The sequence below is a fragment of the Colobus angolensis genome, unplaced genomic scaffold (genome assembly GCF_000951035.1).
Source record: "Colobus angolensis palliatus isolate OR3802 unplaced genomic scaffold, Cang.pa_1.0 Scaffold23, whole genome shotgun sequence".
Classification (NCBI taxonomy): domain Eukaryota; kingdom Metazoa; phylum Chordata; class Mammalia; order Primates; family Cercopithecidae; genus Colobus; species Colobus angolensis.
In genome coordinates, this window is record NW_012115488.1 from 10,494,458 (window position 1) to 10,504,286 (window position 9,829).

Genomic DNA, 9,829 nt, shown 5'->3' on the forward strand with positions numbered 1-9,829 from the left:
GAGTTGTAATGCTCCTGGCAGGGGTTAAAAATGTGTTATTGAACACATGAAGAATGCCTGGTCAAGGTTGGGAGGCTTACTGGATCAAGAGATCTAGAAAAATCTTTGTCAAATGATTAGCCAACCACTAAGCCAACCAAACAGAGACTTCAGTGGCCATACATAACAGAACACATAATTTTCAGATTTAGTCCAAAATAATGATTAAGCAAACAAACATCAGCAATGATTTCTTGCTGGGAGGGCACTAGTTGTGGGAATATTCAATTATATTTATAGAATTGCCACATTATTTTGTTTAAAATATCTAGTTCTTAAGAAAAATTACAAAATGTGCAAAGCAACAGACAGGTATGACCAATACACAGGAAAAAACGTAATCAATAGAACCTGTTCTTGAGGAAGCCCAAATATTGGACTTTAGAAAGATGTCAAATCACCTATTTTATATCTATATCTATATAGAGAACTAAAGAAAATAATGTATAATTAGAAAAGTATGACAATGATGTATCAAAAGAGAAAATATGAATAAGGAGATAGAAATGATAAAAAAGAACCAAATGGAAATTCTGAAGTTGAAAAGTATAATGCCTAAAAAAAAAAATTTAGTAGAAATGTTCTGGAACAGATTTGCATTGGCAAAAGAAAGAATTAGTGAATTTGAAGATAGGTCAACTGAGAAGATTCAGTATAAAACACAAAGTAAAAAATGAGTAAAGTGACAAGAGGCTCAGAGACATTAGGACACAATCATACTAGTATGTACATAACAGGAGTTTCAAAAGCAGAGGAAACTGGGAAAAGGATAAAAATAATATTAAAGAGATAAAAACCAACAAATTCTCAAATTTTAATATAAAATCTAAAAAGTTTTAATAAATACATCCAAGAAGTTCAAAAAGCTCCAAGTAAGATAAACTCAAAGAGATTCACACCTAAGCATATCATACTCAAAGTGTCAAAACTAAAGATAAAGAGAATTCTTGAATACTACAAGAGAAAGATGATTTGTTACTTGAAGATATTATAATAAGGTCAGCATTAGGTTTCTCAGCAGAATCCATGATGGCCAGAAGGCAGTGAAATGATCTATTTAAAGTGGTGAAAAAAAAAGATTGTAAACCAGGAATTCTGTACCCAGTAAAACTATCCTTCTTGAAGTAAAGAAGAAATCAAAACATTCCCAGATAAACAAAAACTAAGAACGTTTGTCATTAGATCATCTTTTCTACAAAAATACCAAGGAGTCCATTGAGTTCAAATGAAAGGTCACTAGATACTTACTGGAATGTATACAAAGAAATAAAAAACATCAGCAAAGGTAGCTAGATAGATAAATATGAAAGAAAGTATAGAAATACTTTGTGACTCTATTCTTTTTTCTGTATGATTTAAGAAATCACCTCATAAAGCAATAATTTAAAAATCATGTTCTTTAGATATTTTGAGTTCCTGGCATCTACATATGAAATTTAATATTAGTTTGTCAGTTTCTAAAGAGAAGCCACCTGGGGTTTTGATAGGAATTGCTTTGGATCTATAGATCAATTTGAGGTGTATTTCCATCTTAAGAATATTAAGTCTTTTGGTCTGAGATTATGAGGTATCTTTACATTTATTTGGTCCTTCTTTAATTTCTCTCAGCAATATTTTGTAATTTTCAGAGTAAAAGTTTTGCATTTCTTTTGTTAAATTTATTCCTAAGAGTAATATCCTCTTGATGCTATTTTAAGTGGAACTGTGGTTTTAATTTCCTTTTCCATTGTTCACTGCTACAACTGATTCAGAACAGTTTTACAGGAATACTTTTAATCACTGTTTAGGTAACTTGGATAACAACTTTGGTTTTAGGAATGAGAAAAATAGATTCATTCAACTTTTTATAGTTACCATGACTAATGCTCCTAAAATTGGAAATGTTTTGGCCAAACCACAATTTTGGAAGAGGAGATCTGAGATAGATAACTATGTAAGTGTTTCAGTGCTGGAATACGTTTTTTATGAGGGTTGATAAGATCTTACCAGATGATTCCATGGGTTTGCAGACAAAGAAACTGGTAGAAATTCAATTCAGATTCTTGGAAAATGCAGTTGCTCTTTGACAGAACTCAGTGAGAATTTTGAAGTAAACTATGAGAACTCTGATACCATTTGCTAGAAGGTTTTTCTATGAATTTTGGTTTTAAAACTTTGCTATCATTGGAATAAAACATTTTGAATTCATTAAATAAATTGAATATACTGAATACACTTTCAGCTTCCCATATAAGCCAAACAATAGCAGCTGTCTATTGAAATTAACTTTTATGCAGAAATAAAGTTTATATTTGGTTTTGTTTGTGCAACTTACTAAAGTTGTTTACATGAAGTGAGTGTTATTTTGCACAAAAAATTAGAAAAAGAGGATTACACTTTTTTTCAGCATTGTCTCTATGGTTTACATAGATAAAATTATCAAAGCATAAAAATTAAATATGTACATATTTTGTGTGTATATGTTCACGTGTCTGTCATCTGCTTCTGAAAAGGTCCCAAATATCTAGTAAATTAGAAACCATTATTATATAAAATGGTTTAAATAATTCAATTTAGGCTTCAAGGACAAGTATGTACTTTCATTTTAGAATTACTGATTTGTAATTTTTTATTTTTCATTCTATACTCAGTTGCTTACTCAAAATCTATATTTAATTATTTAATAAAGTTGCAAACTGAACATTTCCAATATTGTCTCCTGATTTTCTCCTACTAAAGATGTTCTTCCCACAGTTTCCCTCATCTTAGTTATTGACAACTCTTTGCCTCCACTGGCTCAGGAGAAAAGCCCTAGTCATTCTTGAATCTGCTTTCTCATACCCCATGTTCAATCTACCAGAACATTGTGTTACTTTCTTTACATTGATTGTCTGATTTAGTGCTAACAAATCTATGCAGTAGGTATTATTTCTATATTTAAATAAATAAACATTAATAAAAGACAATAATAATCATAGCATTTACTAGGTACCAAGTACTCTTCAAGTCATCTTGCTTATAATAGCCCAAATTATCCTACTAATAACTCTATATGGTTGTTACAATTATTATATTCATTTTACATGTGGAAAAACCAAGGCATACAAGGCTAAGTATCTTGTCCAAATTCTCATAATTTGTAAGTGTAGGAGCCAAGTTTCAAACCCAAACATAGTACACTAAAATACATTAAGCACTTGCAACTCTAAAGAGGAAATTTTAGGAAAAGTTTCTAAATGAAATACTTCATAATTAACAGACACTAAATGTATAGGATTTTATTTTTCTTTCCTTACCAATATCCAACACACATTTATAGTTTTCCACACGTGCCAGATATTAATGCAAAAAGATAACTCCAGTGTGTTTCTGGCCCAGAGGAAGATCATAATCACATAGGAGAAGAGAGAAGAAATTAAAAAATGAATAAATGAATGAAGACGTCATTGAAATATGAAATATATGAGTATTTTTCATATATTATAAGATGGAGTGCTAAATATATTGCAACAATCACTTGTGATACTCAAATAAGTTTGTAAAATAGAAATAAAGTATTCAGGTTGAGTATGGTGACTCATGTCTGTAATCCCAACACTTTGGGAGGCTGAGGCAACCAGACTGCTTTGAGCTCAGGAGTTTGAGACCAGCTTGGGCAACATAACAAAATCTCATCTCTACAAAAATTATAAAAATTAGCCTGGTGTTGGTGGCTCTAAGTAGTAAGCTTTTAGAAACATTCTATTTTCTTTTCTGCTAAGAAACCCAAGTACTGCATCTACAAGGTATGTATGATAGAAAATGAAATTAAATGAAAGGTCTGAAAGATGTGTTTTGAACTAAACAAAATACAACTTTAGATTTTTGGGGGTATATGAGTACACTACATTTTTCTTACAGAGCATTTGGCAGATAAAATCTAGTTTGTAAATTGCATAACTGTAATGGTGTTATATAAGATTTAAATATATTAAATGCAACAGAATATTTAACCAAAGTCCTTTCTCTTTTTCACAAAAACAAGTCACATGCAGAGAAAAGGTAACAATTGATAGATATATTTTGAAACATGGGTCTTAAGTATTTACAGAGTTTAGAAAAGAATTATTTTTAAGTCTCAACTACGTAATGTTTAAGGCTTCTCAGATTATTCAAGTTATTGATATTTACCTCTGTTTCTATGACTATCAAACATGCAGTAGAGAAAATAAGAGAAATTGTTCAAAAACTGTATCCTCTATAAGGAAGTTCATTTTAGGAGCAAGTACATCTTGCTGCTTGAATAGTTCCTTTTAAATGAACTCTTGATGATGTAAAAGAACAAGATTTATCTTTAAAGATGTAAAAGAACAGTCCAGTAGAATAAAGTACATGTGTTTTCTATGTAAATTGCAAATATGAAAAACATTTTACTTCATGGCATTAAAGTCACAGGTCAAAGTCAAGAGTTTATTGCCAATTTAGAAGAAAATTTCTTTTCAATGACATATGGCATGACCTTCAACTTCTACTAGTTGTAGAATGGTTAAGGTCAACGCTTCGTACATTCAGAAAATCTAAATGATGTACATGACAAATGGTAGAGTCTATCGTAACTGATTTCTGGGGCAAACACAGTAAAATATTGCACAGTGGGATGAAAGGTTATTGACCTTGTGATATTATGTCTGACACTAATCATTATTTCCCAATTGAGCTATTTGAAAGGATAGTTAATATTTTGTTTATTTTTTCTGATTGTTTATAAGAATTGGAAATGCTCTGCCCCCTCCCTGCACCCTACTAAATGGAATACAGCTATTTCTGTTGGGATTTTGTCAACTGACAAGTTTAAGTGAACAAAAGAGTGTTTTAATTTACTTTCAGTACAGTTTTTCTTTTTTGCTTCTGTTTTAGTCAGAATTTTGTTTTTAGCCTCACACAATAGGAAAAAATACGAACCTTCATGAAGAGTTAAAATTTCAGGGTTAATACTTTACTGTCCAGAAAGAAAAATAAATATTGAGTATTCACTCTTTATATACTAAAACTATCCTGGCTTTTTTTTTTTTTTTTTAAAGAAAGCCTCAATAAACACTGATTTAGACATGTTTCATCTATCTCCTCTCTAAAATGTGCTCTGCTTCTGGGTTCTGTAGCCCTGCCAGTGGAATTTTTTTCTCTTTTCCCAAGTTGACATGTTCTCATCTATTGTCCTTTTCTCCTACACTCCAGAAGTCCAATTGCCAATTAACAGCTGCTACCCAGAGATTTTCTCAGAGCACATTGGACTAAGGCTATTGTCCTTTTTCACTATATGTCCCATTCATTATGGGACTTTGGCTTCCTTTTGTATTTTGAAACCTTAATACATCTAAGCACCACATATGCATTCATCTGCTGTTCTTTCTGTGTAAACCATGGTCTAAATTTCTCCGCACTAAAAATGCATTAGAGATCATCATTTGAATTTACTTTAGGCAACTGGAGATATGACAAGAAATAAGCACTACATAAGCGAATTTGCCCAACTGTTAAACCTATGAAGGGCAGGAAATGTGTATCCCACGCATTATTCTCCAAGTCTTCTTGACATGACCTAAAGCGGTAAACTTGAGCACCTGGAGTATCTGTATAAGCTGAAAAAATGGGCTCACTCTGGGCCCACTATTCATGGGACTGCAGATAGAAAGAATCCTAGAAGCTGTAGTTGCAAAATAAAATTCTTCTATATCTTTCATTATGCAAGGTTTGTCTTTAGTCACTATTATTATTACTTTTGTTGTTGTTATGTTTATTTTCAGGTTTGTTACTTTGCCTATACTATTAATCTACTAATATTTATATTATTCTAGAATCAACCTTGCTATGCCCCTAACTTTGAAGCAACAAAGAAAAAAAAGATTTTCTATTTTAAAAACAGAGATGACTCTATAATAGGCTGTAAAATGGCCCAAATGTGAGACCAAGTATCATGAAGAACTTTCCAGGTAACTTTGGCTTAAGAGCTGTAAGAAGTTGCGCATCATCACTAACCAGTGAAAGTCAAGCACAGAATATTTATGAGCATATGATAAAAACCAGGCTAAAATTCTTTCTTAGGAAAGCTCACAAGAAAGGAACTCAAAATGTCTGGCTCATTTTTCAGGAAAAGTGATCCAAGTACAGAAGTGTCCCAGGTCAGGAAACAACCTATTCCCATCACTTTTTTAAAGGTACACCCTAGTCTGCCTTCCTTCCTTTACAGCGTCGTTTACCCATGTAGGATATTTTGAGAAGCATCCGTCTCTCTAAAATGCTTTTCCCTAATAAGTTAATTAACCATTGAAATAATTATTTTAAATGGTAAACTAGGACGTTGATGATTCTGAGGCCGTTTTCTTGTAGCAGGGATGGCTGGGTTGTCATTGTTTTGGGAAAGTAAGAGCAATTCCATTGTTCTTAAGAAAAGATCATTTAGTACATAATAAAAAAGGTGTATTAAAAAACTAAAAAGCAAAAAATGGTGTGTTCTTCAAAATTTGGTCTATAACTAACCTTGTTCACTTCTTCACCATGAAACAAACAAAAATTTCCCTTCTCGTCATATATAAACATCCTTATAAAAAAGTACAGTTTCTATTCCGCATTTTTCTAAATCTGTCTCAAGGAAGGTGAGTTTCAAATGAGTACCTTAACAAAGGAAACCCTCGGATTTCCTCATCTATGTGGTATTACTTGTATTTTATGAATGCCTTACAAACAATTAGTTCTTTCTTTTTTGGAGTCAGGCATCTATGAGACAGATCAGTTACTGAATTTAAAAGCACTACAGTTACTTGTAGAGTTCCTGCATTACTCAGGGTTATCGAGAAAAATAGAACCAAGAGTAGTGTGTGTGTGTGTGTGTGTGTGTATGTGTGTGTGTGTATATATATAGTAGTGTGTATATACACACACACACACATACACACTACTATATATATATACACACACACACACATACACACGTGTATATATGCACTGTATATGCACATATATACAAAACAGTGTGTGTGTATGTGTACATACACACGTATATATATGCACTGTATATGCACATATATACAAAACAGTGTGTGTGTATGTGTGTGTGTGTGTGTGTGTGTGTGTGTGTATATATATATATAGAGAGAGAGAAGATTTATTATGGGAATTGTCTCATGAGATTATGGAGACCAAGAACTCCAAAATTAATTTGGGACAAATAATTGCAAACCAAAGCTTGAGGTTACCTGTCTGATTGAGAACTGTGATGGTTAATTTTATGTGTCAAACTTGAGTAGGCTATGAGTTGTCCAGATAGCTGGTAAAATATTCTTTCTGGGTGTGTCTGTGAGGGTATTTCCTGAAAAGATGATAATTTGAATAGGAAGACTAAGTAAAGAAGATCATATTCACTGGTGTAAGTGCACAGTATCCAATCTGTTGTGGGCCTAAATAGAACAAAACGGAAGAAGAAGGGCAACTTTTCTGTGTTTCTATTCCAGCTGACACAGGGACATCCATCTTCTCTTGCCCTCGGACATTGGCATTCCTGATTCTTCAGCCTCTGGACCCAACCATAGACCCTCCTCCCCTATGCCTATTCTCAGGTCTTTGGATCAGGAGTTACACCAGGTTTTTGGACTTGGACTAAATTACAACCACCAGCTTTCCTAGTTCTCCAGATTGCAGACTGTGGGAGTTCTTGGTCTCCATAATCTCATGAGCCAATTCCCATAATAAATCTCCTCTCTGTCTTCTGCCCCCTCTCTATATATACACACACTGTTGTGTATATATGTATGTATATATATACACACACAGACACACACACACTTGGTTCTGTTTTTCTGGATAACCCCGAATAATGCAGGAACTCTACTAGTGACTGTAATGTTTTTAAATTCAGATGGTATCTTAAATTATAGATAGAAAAGCTGAGATCCAAAATCTTAAGTTATTACTCTCAGGTCATAAAATAAGTATGTTACAAAGCTGAAAGTAAAACCTTGGATTGGTACTCTAGCCTCCAGTATATCACACTGCTTTTCCAACCTCAGTTGACCAAACTCTCCCTTAGTTAGACTGTCTTACAAAAGCCTATTGTTTTATATATTAAAATGAGGAAATAATTTTTTAGTTTTGTTTTGTGTATGCAAGCAATATAGTAATTATTTTTATCTCCATTTCTAAGGTATGTAACCTGAGTCTTTATGGAATTGCCCAGGCCACATCTCACATCAAATTCTAGACTATGAATTTCTAGGGAAGTATAGACTTTTATGCTATAAATAACAAACCTATGTTCAAAGGCAGAAATAATTTTTGCAAGTTAATAAGGAAAGAAAATGTCAGAATCTGGGCATATTTCATGTACTGTGATGGTGCCAATCTCATGGACTCTCTACTCCTGGTTTCGTCTGTTCTTACAATAAAAGTGTCAAAACCTTGGTCAAGTGCAATGCACATGAGTTGCATCCATAACAGCAGTTAGTCAGAAAGAAGAGGTATTATCCAAGGATGCTACAATATAGTATCTTTCCACTTGAATTAATCATTTTCAGAAAATAAGCCTAAAAGTACTGTTAAGAAGCAACAAGGGCAAAAGGGAGATTTACTGCTGATTGAAATGGACTAGTAATTCTTTGTTCATCCTCATAAAAATCATGCAGTGCAGCAGGGGGGAGAAATTAAAGAAGCATTTAGAAGGCCAGTGGCAATGGTATATCACTGTAAAGATGAAAGAATGAGAGCGTATTAGGTGAACCATAGCACCAAAGAAAGAGAAGTAGGTGCCTGCTGTCCTCCTTTGATCTTACCTTATTCGTCATGGCAAACTTGTCTATGCAACATAGGAAGTTTCTCCTTACAGGAAAAGAAAAATATTTTGAAAGAGACATATAAAATCCTCTTGTGCAATTCTTTATGTATATGTAAAAATATATTTCTGCCAGAATTGGAAGATGAATCATATTTGTAGTATTTGCTAAAATGTAAAAATTTTGTTGACAACAGAGATACATACTTTAGATTACTTTTGTAATTCTTGACAAAATTTTCTATAGAGGTTTTAATTTCTAAAGATATTTGAACTTTTCTGACGTGCTTTCATGCCTTTTTTTCCATTCATTTATTTGTTTACAGATATTTGTGAAATGGCTGCTGTGGCTGGACTCTGTCCTAGATGCTGGTGATGCACTGGTGAATAAGACAAACCTTGCTCTGACTGTTGGAAGCTTATATTTTCATGATGGAAAGACAAACAATGCACAACTAAATAAACAAGATGTTTTTGGAGAGTGACAGAAGAACTAAGATCAGATTGGTAAGAGTGTGAGTTCCTATTAGGAGCTAATCGAAAGTGGTCTGGGAGGATCATTGTGATGAGGGGACTCTAGAGTGAGAAGGAGCTAGCCAGGGGGAAGATTATTGCTAATTTCTTTTAGGCACTCTGAGAGGTATTTTGACCCTGTGCTAATGCACCTATTTTATGAAATAGGGGCATGAGACAGAGAGAGAATAGCTGACTCCCCTAGGGAGCACAGTGCATTAATAGCATAGCCAAGGCTAAACCCAGGCCTCCTCGTTTTTCTATGACCATGTTTAAAATATGAGAAATGCATGGCAGATTAAGATTTATAGTATGGATTGGTAAAATAAATGCAAAATAAAATGTTCATTATTCTGGAGTGATGTATATTTTTCTCACTCAGTGTTATTGGATTTGTTTTCTGTGTTTTTTGTTAGCTTTAGTGCAGCTTATGTCTGTTTGTGTATTATGAACCAGTGCTTCAGAGTACTCATTTCTTTAAAAAACTGTAACTTAAAT